The 15,896-nt window shown below is 45.9% G+C and overlaps 1 protein-coding gene across 2 annotated transcripts in view; it reads right to left on the reverse strand.

Moving 5' to 3' along the window:
- Positions 1 to 14,461, reverse strand: part of PPP6R1 (protein phosphatase 6 regulatory subunit 1) — a 49,922-nt gene extending 35,461 nt beyond the window's left edge. For both annotated transcript variants that reach the window (XM_048517296.1, XM_048517295.1), the window contains exon 1: positions 14,286 to 14,461. The gene's annotated coding sequence lies outside the window, so the exon portion shown is untranslated. The remainder of the gene's footprint in view (positions 1 to 14,285) is intronic.
- Between the last annotated feature and the right edge of the window lie 1,435 nt (positions 14,462 to 15,896).

The raw sequence follows: 15,896 nt of genomic DNA on the forward strand, positions 1-15,896 counted from the left end.
GTACTGTCAAAGCTTTAACTTGATTAGAACCAATAAAAAGAGAGATAATCTAACCATCAACTAGTTTTGATACTTGTGCTGATAAAAGTTTCCAAAACAAATTAGTTATGAAACCCTGAAAGCAATTTTTCAAGAAAACCTGGAATGACTTGAATACAGTTTCTCAGGGATGTTTTACGAGGCAGCCAATCAAATTTCCCTGGTCCCTCTAGCTAGTAAGATGGAGTCACGGGGAGTATCTTTTTCCGCCACCAGCTGCTTATGTTTGTGTTCAGAGGAGTCCTCAATTATAGACAGGGACCAGCAGATGTTGTTAGGAGGGTGCTGAGTTTGGCTCAACAGCTACAAGAGAAGTGGGAAAAGCAGCCCCCGTTTTTGCTCTCACTAGCAAATCACAACGCATTGAATTTTTATCAAGGTGAGTTGCCATCTATTCACAGTTGTGTTCTTGGCTTCAGGCTAGAACACTTGATGGCCACGAGATGACTGGACGGGACTGGCGAACCTTGAGCAAAACAGAATTTTAGAAAACCCATATGCTTTGATCCAGTTTGCAAGCTGCAGTTTGGAATAATGTTTAGACAGACAGGCTTTATTTAAAGCCCAAGTCAGTAAGACCTGTGAAGCTGAAAGGGCGGAATGCAAACACCCAGGAGTGGGTCAAAACCGCCTGTCCTTGGCCCCTTCCGCAAATGCAGAGTAATGCACTTTCAATCCACTTTCACCATTGTTTGCAAGTGGGTTTGGCTATTCCACACAGCTGCAAAGCGCATTGAAAGTGGATTGAAAGTGCATTGCTCTGCATGTGCGGAAGGGGCCCTTGTGATTTAGAGTGAGATCTGAACTGAGCATCGAAGGAGGTTTGTAAAAGAAGCAGGGGGGCACTCTTTACACAGACTTAGTAGCTCATCAGTTCTGTGGAGACCAGACAAAGATGGGCCTAGACATGCACCTTCAACAAAATCAACACTACTGCCCAGAGTCAATATCTGTGGACAGTTACTTACATTCCTTCTTATAGACAAGAACAATTTGTTCCAGGAAAAGAGGTGAGGAAGCTTCAATAAATGAAATGCAAGACACAAAAGCCACTTATTCATAAGAAAAGTTTGGATTTATACCCCACCTTTCACCTGAGGAGGCTCAAGGTGGCTTAAAAGCTCCTTTCCCGTCCTCTTCCCACAACAGACACCTTGTGAGGCAGGTGGAGCTGAGAGAGTTCTGAGAGAACTGGGACTGGCCCAAGGAACGTAGGAGGGCAGAAACACATCTGGTTCACCAGATAAGCCTCTGCCGCTCAGGTGGAGGAGTGGGGAATCAAACCTGGCTCTCCAGATTAGAATCCACCTGCTCTTAACCACTACACCATGCTGGAATTAAGACCCACACAGTTTGTGTTTGAGCCCTCCAGAACTCTTCATCTGGTGCAGGGGTCTGCAGCTTGTGGCTCTCCGATGTTCATGGACTACAATTCCCATCAACCCCTGCCAGCATGGCCAATTGGCCCCTGATCTGGTAAATGTGTGTTTGAGGTGGGGGGAACAAATCTTTCCAGCCCTCACTTTAATGCTTCCTGCCTGCATGCTACAAAGAACGCTGACAGATTCTTTCTCCTAGAAGCCCAAAGGCACAGCCTGGTGATACCAGTTCACCCGGCCTCACTTTATCTATCCAAATCTGCTTGGCATACACAGAACACAGACAAAAGGCCTTAAGACGGGAGCCTGAAACAACTGCTTTTTTTCCCTCCCTCCCTCCTTCCTTCCTCTCCCTTTTTCAAATGGCTGCCTGATGAAGAATCCTAGGGAACTTGAAAGCTTGCATACTGTTTTGTTAGATCTGAGTTCAGTATCCCCTCGGAGCTGACATGATTTTAGGGTCTAAACTTTTGAGAGTTTTGACTCTTGAAAGCTTACACCCCGAAAATCTTGTTGGTCTTCCGGTGCCACGGAGCTCAAATACAGCTCTTCTGCAGACCAACAGGGCTACCCTCTTATACTGTTCTGTGTCACTCCGACTCTTTAAGAAATGGCGTCAGGTGGCTTTGTGTTCTAGATTTTGCTTTGAACCCACACAACTACCAACAATCTGTCTGGCTTTGTTTTTAACGCGGAAAATCATCCGGGCTTGTTTGTATTAGGACTTTGATGTGCCATGAATGACTAACGCAGGTATGCGTGGGCAGGCATGCTGGAGGGTTTTTAATATATAAATATATATTGTGGTTTTATTTGCATGGCTACATTACAGTATCATCCTTGTTTAGATCTGGACATCAGAAATGGGGGCTGGGAAGTTGCTGTTTCCCCACTGAAGGTCAGTCACCCACTTTCTGATTTTATGTCTAAACTGTTGGCTACAGCAGACTGTTTTAATCCTACCCTATTCACTTGGAGCTAAGAGGTGCTGAAAAGTGTGTGTGTGGAAGGGGGAGATTACACAATATGGAGACACAATTCAGTGTTTTATACTCTGGACTAAGGAGTGGCAAGAACCAGGCAGGACTGCAAGGGCAACGAATAACTGGTTCTGTACCTTTGCAGCCAGGTAAATGAATGGAGAAGGCAAATTAGCTCAGCATTTAAGCTTAGGTGCTACAACCGGACAACTCATGAACCTACAAAGAATAATAATAATGAAACGCTTCTGACACCTTCATCATTCATACATGAAGCTTTGCTATTTGTGGATTTTTGTGAAGGATGATCAAGAATGAAACTCCTGCAGCAGCCACCTCAAATACTAAACGTGGCTTGAAATAAAAGAAGCTCAAAGCTATGTTTCTTGGTTGAGTGGAACTAGGCCAGCCAACCATCAATTCTTATGGCTCGAAGGGACTCTGCGGCTACACTGAGCTACCACCAGCCAGAGATCTTGCGTTAACGGTCGGCTTTTTACTGACGAGGACCAATCCTGACCCCCACTGCTTCTGTGCAAACTCTTCAATAAGCATTCAAACAAACTGATGTCTTCTCATATAGGACACCGCTCATTGCTTGCGGTGTATTTTAACATTTCCTCTGTGTTAAGCGATATCCAAGCTTTGTTCTGGTACAAATCCAAGGAAAGGCTGAGTTTGCCCTGTGTTTGTGTTTCTGCTGCTTTGGTCAATGAGTTGACATGAGCATTGAAGTGAACGCACTCTAAGAGCCCCATCCAAACCTTGAGGCAGTAGGCCGCGGCACTGATGCAGTGCCACCCCACCCACTCCACACGGGCTTTTCGGCAGCACAGGAGAAAGCCCTAGACCTCCCCACTGCTGAGAAGCCCCATAGGACAAACACCACCAAAAGGCAGGCGTAAGCCCGAGGGCCAGTGCACTGTGCAACCGGCCCTAAATCCTGGGAGGGACCACTGGGAAGGTCCCTCAGATTTCAAAATATTGGGCGGTCTTCTCTTCTGCCCAAGAAGATCATACAAACCCCCACAAAACCAACCTCCGTTCTGATGCAAAGCTTTACAGAAGACTTGTATGCTGATGGCAACAGAGAGTATTTAACCAACAGGCCTTTTGTGGTAGCGAAACTACAGACCACAGACAAACAACATGCTTGGCCAAAGACTCCGTTGCCAAGAACAACCCGACTGGCGAGTTACTAGTAAGCGAACTCACTAGAAAGACTCCGAGCCCAAACCGCAGCTCCCTGTGTGAAGCAACACAGACTATCCATTCAGAGAGATTATATTTTAAAAGTATTTGTTAAATAACCATCAAGCCTCAGAGCAGATGCTACAAGTAGGATCACTATTAACGGGGATGCTAATACTAGGCCTGAAATATCCCGAATACACTCAAAACTGTTAAACAAATGTGCCCTCTTTGCATAATTATTTTAAAGCAGACCTTCAGTATTTCTTTTCTTTCTTTCTGGTTTTTGTTTTGGCCAAGTGGCTATGCGGCAAGCACGGCAGCACGAAAAACAGAGTAGCCGTGATTTTCAAAAACATCTCCCAACAAGGTCGAGAAATCTGCTGTTTAATTGTTTTAACAGGGCAAGTTAGTCAGGAATCCATGATACCCAATCAGGTTTGAATGGGAAAGACAAGCAGCCCCGTTCTTCATTTTACCAATGGAAAACTGAGGCAAGTTATGCTGTGCTCAAAAGCCACTTACTTTGCTGCATAGATCGCGAGAGATTACATATTGCAGTATATACATCCAAGCATCATAAAAAGTCGAGCCATTAGTGTTCCGTAACAGGCTTCTACGATATCTTCACCCCAGCCTGCTTTCAACATTTCCTGTTTGAATGCCTTATTAGGTGGCTGGCATCAATTCCAAAAACCTTTTTTCATTCTCATTCACACAACATCCCTTGGTCCACGGGTTCGGCCGAGATCACTTACCCAATTTCACTGAAATAGGTACCGGTGGGCCACGTTGCAGCAACCCATAATGAGTCCTTTACATAGTCTCCTAAAACACCAGACCCAGAAGTCAGCTTGAAATAAAAGAACCCAAACATGCTGAGAACTATCGTTTGAGCAGAATCTGGGGCAAATTACGAGGGAGTGCTGAAAATGACCGAGGCACTCAAAGTGGGCAAATTCTATCCAGAATCCAAGATACTGGACAGCAGGGCTAAAATCTAGGACAGTGATGGTGAACCTTTTTGAGACCGAGTGCCAGGGGCGGAGCAAGGGGAAACTGCACCCGGGGCACGCATGAGCCCCCCACCCCTGCCATGCCCTTGTCCGCCCTGCCCCGGAATGCCCCTGGATCGCCCCGAAACACCGCCGCCACACCCCCGAAACACCCTTGCCATGCCCCCACAGAGGTGCATGCCCAGTGCAACACGCACCCCTTGCCCCTTTTTGCGCTATGTCACTGTCAAGTGCCCAAACTGGGGCGATGGCATGTGTGCCCACAAAGAGGGCTCTGAGTGCCGCCTCTGGCATGCGTGCCACAGGTTCGCCATAACACTGATTTAGATCAGAATTTGCGTTTTCCTAGATAGCCAGTTGTTTCCTTATCAGTTTCTACCAGCATGGCCAATTGGCTATGCTGACAGAGGCTGATGGGAATTGTAGTTCCTGAACATCTGGAGAGCCGCAGGTTCCCTACCCCTGTTCTGGACCAGGGGTAGGGAACCTGCGGCTCTCCAGATGTTCAGGAACTACAATTCCCATCAGCCCCTACCAGCATGGCCAATTGGCCATGCTGACAGAGGCTGATGGGAATTGTAGTTCCTGACTGACTAGGACAAATGCTGGGGAAACAGAGGACATGGGAGGAACTGACCAAAAAGAAAACATGAAAAAAAGGACAAATGCTGAAAAAAATTCAAATGATTGAAGGCACAAAGGCATCATCTCAGTCCGTAAAGATTATGTCCTATTGAAAGACAAGGAGGAAAGAAATAAAAACTTCTCAGGGCTGAAGATTCTCCAAACAAAAGCAGCGACAGAGTCAAGGCCGAGGTTTTAGCAGGCCTTGCTAGCTCATTGCCTCACAGTGCTGGGACAGCCACACGCCGTAATATAGGCGGGGCTCGCTGATAATTGTGGATAGGGCTACGACTTTTGATGAGTAAGGCATGAAAGGGTGATCTATTTTGCAAGCCACCTGTTTCACAACAGACCAAAAAAAGTCGACATTTTCTTCCTCTCATACTTGCCACTTTTATAGTTTTCTCACATACACTTCAAAATTATTATTGGGCGAGTTCTGCCCTTGAGTATCTAGTCCTATACTTCCCTTAACTTCCCTCTACAGAAGGGAAACCATTATTCAAATGTCAATACCGTGATGTAACCGCAGGTCTAATCTCATTTTATTACCTCGCTTTGGCAATCATTTGAGATTGCACAGGAAAATCAGCAGAGCGCTGTGAGGTCACTCACAAACCGTGCCAAAACTTTACACAGTTGCATCAAGAGAAGGGAAGCCGTTCTTCGGTACAGTCCCTCCTCAACTGTTGGCCACAAGAGCCACAACCAACGATCTTTTGGAGGCTGGGGAGGTATCAGTGAACTTCGAGCCAATGGGGAGCGTGCTCAGAGATGAGGTGGGTATGTATGTCTTTTGAAGACTGAACACCCACGCAAGACGGATACGCACAGCTCTGTTTAGGTTTGCACATCCTGTCCCCAGCCTCACTACCCACCTCCTTAGGATGCTAAGCACTATAAAAGTATCTGCAACGCTGGCCAATTGCAAGGTATTCTGGCCAAATCACAGTATTTGTTTTAGGTCTTCATGATAATCACATAACTCTCCAGCTCATCATGACACGCACACTTTTCCGGCATCCACGGATGTGAAGTTCTATGCAGAACAGTAAGCCCAAGACCAGAGAATTCACTTTACCTCCCAACACGCTTGCTAGGTTGTTGAAACAGAAAACCTGCATTCCAGAATCTGAACAAAGTTGTCAGGTTGGGTGTGGAAGTTGTCAGTTGGCCTTCCTTATTGAAACTGGGCAGTACTGGACTCTACCGTGTCAGGAGTCTCTCACAGTGACCGGGGTGAGGACAAGAGGGGACGGGGTGACCGAGGTGTGCTGAAATCTGACATCTTGAACAGTAATGCCGGATAGTTCCTTTGTGCTTTATAAATCCTCAAGCAAATATGGCTCATCTTTTCTTTCTGTGCTGTGCAGGCATACGATAAAGAGAACCAGCAAGTTACAAGCTCGGCTGAACAATATACGGTGGCAAAAGATGTAATCTTCAACCAGATATTTTGAGAGAACTAAAAGTTGTCTTAATAATTTAATTCCTCTGCAGCAGGGGTCTGCAACCTGTGGCTCTCCAGATGTTCATGGACTACAATTCCCATCAGCCAATTCCCATCAGCCAATTGGCCATGGTGGCAGGGGCTGATGGGAATTGTAATCCATGAACATCTGGAGAGCCGCAGGTTGCAGACCCCTGCTCTACAGGAACAGTCCCAGATTCTATCCAGCATCCTGTTTTTAACAGTGGCCGGTCAGATGCTACAAGGAAATCTGTAAACAGGGTAGGAAGGCATCAGATAACCCCTATCAGCATGCCTAACACCTTCCCAAATAATCTTTTTTAAAAACCCTGGGGCAGGACTTTATCTTGAAGAGGCCTTGTTGATTCTTCCTCAGCAAGATTCGGGATTTTATGTTGACTAATTCGGGCTTCCCGTCAATTTACCTAAGTTAGAATACTAAGTCTGTAAATTCCTAGCTCCGTGCAGATCTATTTTCAAGAATGTGGTGCTAGGATAAGTTAGAAGCCAGCACGGTGTAGTGGTTAAAAACAGTTGACTCTACTCTGCAGGTTGGATTCCCCTCTCCTCCACATGAAGCCTGCTAGATGATCGTGGGCTTGTTGCAGTTCTCTGGGAACTCTCTCAGCCTAGGTAAAGGCAGATAAACCTCCTTTGAATGTCTCTTGCCCTGAAAATGCTACAGTCTTGCAATAAATAAGTTGTGACTTGATGGCACAAACACAGAGGTTAGAATTGGATAGAAATGGGGAATACTGATAACTACTACACTGTCACGAGATGATACTCTGAAAGTATAGTAAGGTGTACAAAATAAAGTAGTACACAGACAAATTAAACTACAAATCCTTGAGAGCTGCTTGTGAAAAAGGAGGAGGAGGAGGAGGAGGAGCAGTTTGGATTTATACCCCACCTTTCTCTCCTGTAAGGAGACTCCAGATGGCTTACAAACTCCTTCCTTTCCTCTCCCCACAACAGACACCTTGTGAGGTAGGTGGGGCTGAAAGTGTTCAGGGAGAACTGTGACTAGCCCAAGGTCATCCAGCAGGAATGTAGAAGTGTGGAAACACATCTGGTTCACCAGATAAGCCTCTGCCATTCAGGTGGAGGAGTGGGGAATCAAACCCAGTTCTCCAGATTAGAACTGTTTTTTACAGAGCTGTCCACAGTACTAGACAGATTCATTCCAAGATGATCTCCTAGAGATGTGGTGTTCAGATTTTCCACTCTAAAGGCCTTCTTCCCACATTAGCTAGCATGCTAAAAATAAAATAAAATAAACCCTATACATTTTCCATCGAACTCATGCATGCTCTGGGGCGCAAGACAGATTTAAACACTTCAGTTTTCTGTAGTTAAACTAAGAATATACCCAGTGCTACAAAGTGCATGGCACAAACAGTGTGCTGTTGTCTCAAAGGTCCATATAATCGCCAGGGCGAACAGCCCAACAGACTATCAAGTTAAACTTTGCAACACTGAAAACACATCTTCAGCGTACAAACATATCCTGAAAGATACATTTACAGTAAAAGCAAGCATCATCTAACACGGCAGGTTGTTTTAACATTAAAATCTTCATTCTACCCATGTTGAGCAATAACGTCTCTTTAAAAAAAATCATTTTGCTCATTCAAAAAGAAGAGAAACATTTTTAATGCTCCCAACAATAGGCAAAATTGGGAGTCTGTCATTTGCACACTCTAGCTACATTTTAGCAAAATACATTTTTTTTGTTAGCTTTGCCTGTATCTAAAAAACGAACGAACACAAATCGGGTCTCTCACCTTCCCTCAATCGTCAGCGTCGGTCAATAGCATCACCCTTACTGTTAAACACGACCAGATCCGACTGCTGCTCAAAAGTTATCCAGCTTTAATGTTTTGCTCTTTATTCTTGCTTGGCTCCCTCCCATTTTGCAGCGCTCATCTGCCTCAGAGCAAGTAGCCAAGGGCCAAAGTAAATCAGCCAGCCTTCCAATCTCCACCCCATTCCCCAAGCCTGTTGCTCTGGTAGTGCTGAATTTCCTCTGCCAGGGAAGCAAACTGCAGCGCTACGGTCGCACTATTGGATTACTCTACCTTCCGGCTTCTAAAGGCCAGAAAACAAAGAGAGAAGGCCAAACATGTCAGCAGACATAGTGCTTTTCCTCAGCAGGGGAAAGCAAGCTTTTTTATCCTGGTACAAGCAAGCATATAATAAATGCCACAGCTATTTCACCCATGCAGAAACGCAAGGCTATATCTCAGATCACAAAGGCCCAGGCTTGCCACTAAGCAGCCAATCTAACCTCACCAATGAGTGTATCTATAAGATGCTCGCTTGGGAGCACATTTTGTCCTGTTTCAAGGTGTACACCCTAAAAGGTAACGTGTTAAAAAGGACAGCCGTGACCCTCAAACTGCCCAAAATATTCAGCAAAGATGCATGCCTGAAAACACCCAAGAATGTCTTGCTGAAGCAGATAAGAGCCTCTTCCTCCACAGAAGAACCCTGGGGTAAACCTTATTGGTCAAACAAGCTCACCTGTGAAAACACACAACTTTAGCGCCAGCTCACTGCCCCAAAAAGGATGACGTGAAGTGCCGGGAAGTGATAGAGGATGCCTACTGATAGGGCATTTCCTCCCGACGCAAATCCATCACCGCTTAGCAAGAAGAGGCATGTGGCAAAGTCAGTTCTACAGCAATAGATGCCTCAAGACTGTGCCGCTAGCCTGCCCACAGCAGAGACATATGCTTTCTGCTCAACCAGCGATGGAAGCACATCCGTCCCACCCCAGGTCAACCCTGCTGCAAGAAAGGAAGATTTAGGATCCTGGGCTGTCTGTCAACAGTACTAAGAGACGCTTTGTTGGAATCTCAACTCTCTTACTTCCAATTACTTCCTTATGTGTTGATTGTAGCACTGGGATTAGCTTTACAACCCTCCTGCCAAAACCGTCAAGGGCTCTGTAGCAACACGCCTCTTAGATACGATTAGATTGAGCAGTTTGAATTTTCTCAACGGTGCAGGCTAAAACCTTTTTTTTAAAAAAAAAGTCAGAACCAGATACAATGAACTCCTGCAGGGTTAAGAAGAAAAACTCTCCCAAATGTTCTGAAGTAAAGGGAAAATGGACTGACATGATCCTTTACTGTCTCGTGATTATTAACAACCAAGCCAGCGGAAAGGGAAAGAGAAATGCCACACTCTTTGTGTGTACTTTAATATCCTCGAGGAGCCGTGTGGCGCAGTGGTTAAGTGCCTGCACTGCCACTCACACGGTCAGGAGTTCGAGCCCCCTGGGGGTCAGATATCCTGGCAGCTGGCTCATGGTCAACTCAGCCATCCGTCCATTTCTTGTTCGGTAAATGAGTACCTCGCTCATAGCTAGGGGGTAAAGAATAGCCGGGGAAAGCAATGGCAAACTACCCCACAAAAGAGGCTTGCCTATAAAATCACTGCTCGCAGTGGTACCCCACGGTCGAACATGACTGAAGGGGAAACTTTACCTTTTTTAATACCCTCGAAGAATGGAAGCAAGAAAAGGCACAACATTGAAAAGATTTGATGCCACCTTCGCCAAATAATCGTTACCAATTTTTCCCTATTTGTAAGTGAGAGAGATAGAGGAGAAGGGCAACAGGAGAAAAAGAAACATTTACCCCCTGAAGCACTTTAGTATAAACTGTGAATTTCAGATCATGGATGCGTGCAAAGATGGATGGAAAATTTTCTAGTCCTTTGCTGCTCTGCTGAAAGATCTCAGAAGGTTTGTGGTTTGACAAACCAATGAACTAATGTTAACTGCCAGTACAATACTGCGCAAGCTTGACAGTTTCCGAGGTGTAGTTAATATTTTTTTCAGGTGAATATGCCAAAGAATTGTGAGAGTCCAGGCATGTTTTATCGATGAAGCCACAAATACACAATAAGAAGAGGAAGAAGAGGAAGAGTTTGGATTTATATCCCCCCTTTCTCTCCTGCAGGAGACTCAAAGGGGCTTACAATCTCCTTGCCCTTCCCCCCCCTCACAACAAACACCCTGTGAGGTGGGTGGGGCTGAGAGAGCTCCGAGAAGCTGTGACTAGCCCAAGGTCACCCAGCTGGCGTGTGTGGGAGTGTACAGGCTAATCTGAATTCCCCAGATAAGCCTCCACAGCTCAGGCGGCAGAGCTGGGAATCAAACCTTGTTCCTCCAGATTAGATACACAAGCTCTTAACCTCCTACGCCACTGCTGCTCCTTTTATCGATTTTATCGATGAAGCCACAAATACACAATAACCCAATACACACTCCCCCAAAATCAAGGTCTCCATTCACCTGATTGAGTAAAAGGATGCTGTAATCACAACAGCAGCACAGCTTTGGCTATGCAGGTCAAATTTAAAAAAACAACACCTGAGTATTCAACTAACATCATGGTATGGAGCATAGGTGTCAAACTCGCGGCCCTCCAGATGTTATGGACTACAGTTCCCATCATCCCCTGCCAGCATCATGCTGGCAGAGGATGATGGGAACTGTAGTCCAAAACATCTAGAGGGCTGCGAGTTTGACATCTGTGGTATGGAGACTGAAGTGAAACTGAACTGTCACATCCCCCACCTCATGACCTCTATGGAAGACAGATCAACTGCACACAGAAATGGATGAATGGACAACCACTTCCACAGCATGACTCTGGATATGTGCAGAATCTGTTTACTAAATGCTATTAAGAATATTTACTAAATGTTCAGCTTGTTTAGTAAACGCAAACCAAAGTAAATCAAATCACACTCCATTTAGGACATTGTGAAACTATACTCATCCTACATTCATTTTAACTTGACACAACAGAATCACAGCATACAACTCCTGCATATCACAGGCTTCTGGCCCCAGTGCGTACAAATGTTTGTCTACATTCATCAGCCAGGCATGACTAAACTTCAGGCATCTGATGAAGCACACTCTAGTCCACATCAGCTTATGCCACAGAAAACGGTTAGTCTTTATATCAAACATGCTCAACCTTGTCTCACTGAAAGATAAAAAGCTCAGTTGTGACCCAATACCCCTCTTCTTCCTGTGGAATGCTCCGCCGTGGGTGTGGCTCTTCGGGAGTAGACCTACAAATGGAGCATTCCACAGAAAGAAGAGGGGTATTTGCTCAGAACTGAGATTCTATCTTGCTGAAACAAGGTTGTGGTTTTTTTTATACAAGTCTCCTTTTCCCCCTCAATCCTAAATATGCTGCTCATATTCTATTTAGGGTAGAATGTAGATGTTCTTGCCTCCTGAGCACCCAATACCAGGCTCACTACCACCCCATACCTTGAGAACACATCTTAAATGGGTAATGCGCTGTCAGCGTTTAAAACAAAATAAGACTTTCTCTCCAAATGCTCTGACAGAGAAAGCAAAAATTTTACAAGACTCACCTCCCAGCCCCGTCTGCCCCGTTTTCAAGAATGCATTAAAGGCACTCTTATGCATCTAGGGCAGGGGTCTTCAAACTATGGCCCTCAAGATGTTCATAGACTACAATTCCCATGAGTCCTACCATTTGGCCATGTTGACAGGGGCTGATGGGAATTGTAGTCCATGAACATCTGGAGGGCTGCAAGTTTGACACCTGTGATCTAGGGTATGTGTCTGATGAAATGAACTCTGACTCACAAAAAGCTTATGCTGGTACTGACTTTGTTAATCTTTTAAGGCGCTGCTGGACTCCCAGAAGAGGACACCTGTTGGCTCCTTTCCTGAAGCGAGCAGCAAAACTGCCTTTCCTCTGACTAGTCAACACAACATTGCAGGCCACGGAGAGCGACTGGCGAGGAATTGAGCAAAGCTGCATTCAGAGTATTTGGAGACAGTAGAGTATTTGGAGACAGCAGAGTATTTGGAGACAGCAAGACAAAATCAAAGGGGTGGGGAGAGGAGAAACAGAGCATGGGAACCCCGTAAATCTCAGTAAATAGTCAAGCAAGAGTTGGGGAAGAAGCCTAGGAGATTGGGCCTTTCTGGAACATACCGGTGAGGAGATTGGGCCTTTCTGGAACATACCGGTGAAAGGGAATACCAGGTCACAGCAGTTAGGGTTATTACAAAGTCAGCAGGGAGACGTCAGTAGCCAGTGTATGAACAGTTATCGGAGCTTAGTTTATCCATTAACACACTTCGCCACCCTTCTGTGCACAGCCAGGAGGTTGTTATATAATAAGAGCGGATGCTTTCCCCTGCTTTTTAAACACATATGGCAACTTCCAGTCACATTAGCGATTATGAGAAGAGAGCTACAAAGGGTAGCAATTATTTCACACATTATTAAAGGAGTGCAGCATATAGAATGCGTACTAGTGGGTGTTGCAAGGGGAGCTAAAGAGGAGCGGCTTACTGCCAGGGGCACAGAGGGTGTGGAAGGAGTTAGATATTGTATGTGCTTTCCTTCCAGCGTGAGGAACGAACATCTAATGAACCTAAGTTCTGAAAGACAGTCTTTTGCAGTTGGGTAGTCAAACACCAAACATACATGTTTGTGCATATGCAGGCACACTTCTAGCCAATATTTAGGTTTGTGCATATGCAAGCAATGCTTCCATCCAGTGGTGGGATTCAAATAATTTAACAACTGGTTCCGGTGGTGGGATTCAAATAATTTTAACAACTGGCTGTTTACAAGCACCATTTTAACAACCAGTTTTGCCGAAGTGGTGCGAACCTGCTGAATCCCACCACTGCTTCCATCCAATATTGATACCAATATGCATTAAAGCCACGGCCTGTCCTTTCCAGACAATCACCAAAATCAAAACCTGAGCACCTGAGGATCAGGCTATAACTATGGCCCCTTCTGCACACGCAGAATAATGCGTTTTCAAACCACTTTCACAACTGTTTGCAAGTGGATTTTGCTATTCCGCACAGCTTCAAAGAGCACTGAAAGCAGTTTGAAAGTGCATTATTCTGCATGTGCTGAAAGAGCCTATAACAGGGACGAGGGGTGGTGGTGGCAAGAGTTCCATTTAAAGAGCCCAGCAGGGTTTTTAAACACCCATTTTTCTCCACTGGTTTCTTTCTCTGCCACTCCAGATGCCAGCATTGAACCCTTCCCTCTGAACTGTGGGCAGAAGCGAAAATCCGAATTTAAGAAGCCTCGAATCCGGACACTTGGGCCCCTTTCCACACGTGCAGAATAACGCACTTTCAATCCACTTTCACAACTGTTTGCAAGTGGGCTTGGCTATTCCGCACAGTAAAATCCAGCTGCAAAGCGCATTGAAAGGGGATTGAAAGTGCATTATTCTGCACGTGCGGAGGGGGCATTGGAATAGGAAACTGTTAAATTCAAAGGGGGGGGGAGAGAGAGATTACTATGTTACCTGACAGGAAAGGAAGACCTCGAAAGGAATCAGGGGGCGGGGCGGGGGGAGAGGAAACATGACAGAAACTAAATAGGGGGGAGGAGGTCACGGCAAGTGGGGAGGGGGACACGGGGGGTCTCCCACAGGGAGCTCTAAAATGGCGGCAGCTTCCTTCCCACAGAACTCCCCGATCTCGCGCGCGCGCGCGCGCCCCCGTCCCTCCCCTCTCCCACCCACCCCCACCCGCTCTCACCGGGCTCGAGCCCCCTCCCTCGCTCGCGGGGGTGTCGCTCGCGCTCGCCCGTCACTTTTTTTTTTTTTCCTCGCTCTCCACCGCTGCGATCCCACAATCCCCTGCGCGCCGCTCCGGCGGCCGACCTGCTGCGACTGCTGCCACTCTCCTCCTCCCACCTCCCCGCCCTTACCCGAATGCCGGAACCAACCGAGGCAAGTGCGCCTGCGCCATGCTCCTCACCCTGCCGCTGCCCTCTCCTCTCGGCTCCTCCCTCTCCTGCTTCTCGCGAATGGGACGAGCTAACGCAAGCGCGTACGCGGGCCGTACGCTCGGGCTTTAGTTACCGCTTTGGAACACAATTGCGCATGCGTTAAGCCACCCTTGTTCTTGGATTCGGCTTTTCGCCGATAGAGGGTCGGAGGGATCTAGTTGCGCAGGCGCACATTCGCCTTAGGTTGCATACGCTTGTTTGGGTTAAACTCCTTTGACCAGAAAAAGGAAAACTAATGCGCAGGCGCGGCGTTGTTTCTTGCTTCAGATTTAAAGGTTAACTCCGCACATATTTAATGTGGACAATGGGGGAAGCTGCCAGCAAGAAAGTTGATTAGTTAGAAATGTGGTGTCTTTTTCAGTTACTCTTGTTATTATGGCCACTAAACACTTTGTGGTATAACTTTTCTAATGCTATCTTTATATTCTATCTTAGTTTATCATTTATGGTTTATGGTTTTCTTTCCTAATTTACAATCTACATCTTATCTTGACTCTTAGGCTCATTCCGCACACGCAAAATAATGCACTTTCAAGCTGCTTTCACAACTGTTTTTGCCATTCCGCACAGCTTCAAAGAGCCCTGAAAGCAGCTTGAAAGTGCATTATTCTGCGTGTGCGGAATGAGCCTTACTTAATACTTATCAAATAATACTTAAGACTTCTATGCACATATAAATTTCTAATAATATAAATCCATTCTTGGATGTTGTGGGTTTCCGAGTTGTATGGTCGTGTTCCAGTAGCATAAATCCATTCTGTTCCATTATTGTCATTTCATGCGGCCACTACACATTAACCTCAGTTTGGTCATTTGAGCTTTTAGGAAGAGTGATTTTTGAATAGCTTAGCCCTTGGGACAGGTATCTTTCAGCTGTTTGGCAGACGTTTCCTAGCTTGTTTTGTAAAGAGCATTTTTTTTTCAGTCCCATCCTCTTTAGAAACTGGAGCTGCTTCCAAAAAAACCCACTTTCTTTGAACATTTTCACATCTTACATTCTAGGCAGACCTGGTGCAGTGTAGTGGTTGGGGAATGCTGGCTTAGGATGTATCAGCCTACATTTGTAAGATTATACATCTAAAGCACTTTAGAGGAACAGTGGGATAAAACGGGGTGTTGAAACTGACAATATAGAATGGATTGGGGTGGAAGCAGCTGAAGCACTGAGACCCCTTCCGCACATGCAGAATTATGCACTTTCAGTGCACTTTGCAACTGGATTTTACTGCGTGGAATAGCAAAATCCACTTGAAAACAATTGTGAAAGTGGATTGAAAGTGCATTATCCTGCATGTGCGGAAGGGGCCTCAGGGATTCTACTCGCCCGTGCCCAGCTAATGACAAATTCTCTTTACATC

The sequence above is a fragment of the Sphaerodactylus townsendi genome, linkage group LG15 (assembly GCF_021028975.2).
Source record: "Sphaerodactylus townsendi isolate TG3544 linkage group LG15, MPM_Stown_v2.3, whole genome shotgun sequence".
In the NCBI taxonomy this organism is placed as follows: Eukaryota; Metazoa; Chordata; class Lepidosauria; order Squamata; family Sphaerodactylidae; genus Sphaerodactylus; species Sphaerodactylus townsendi.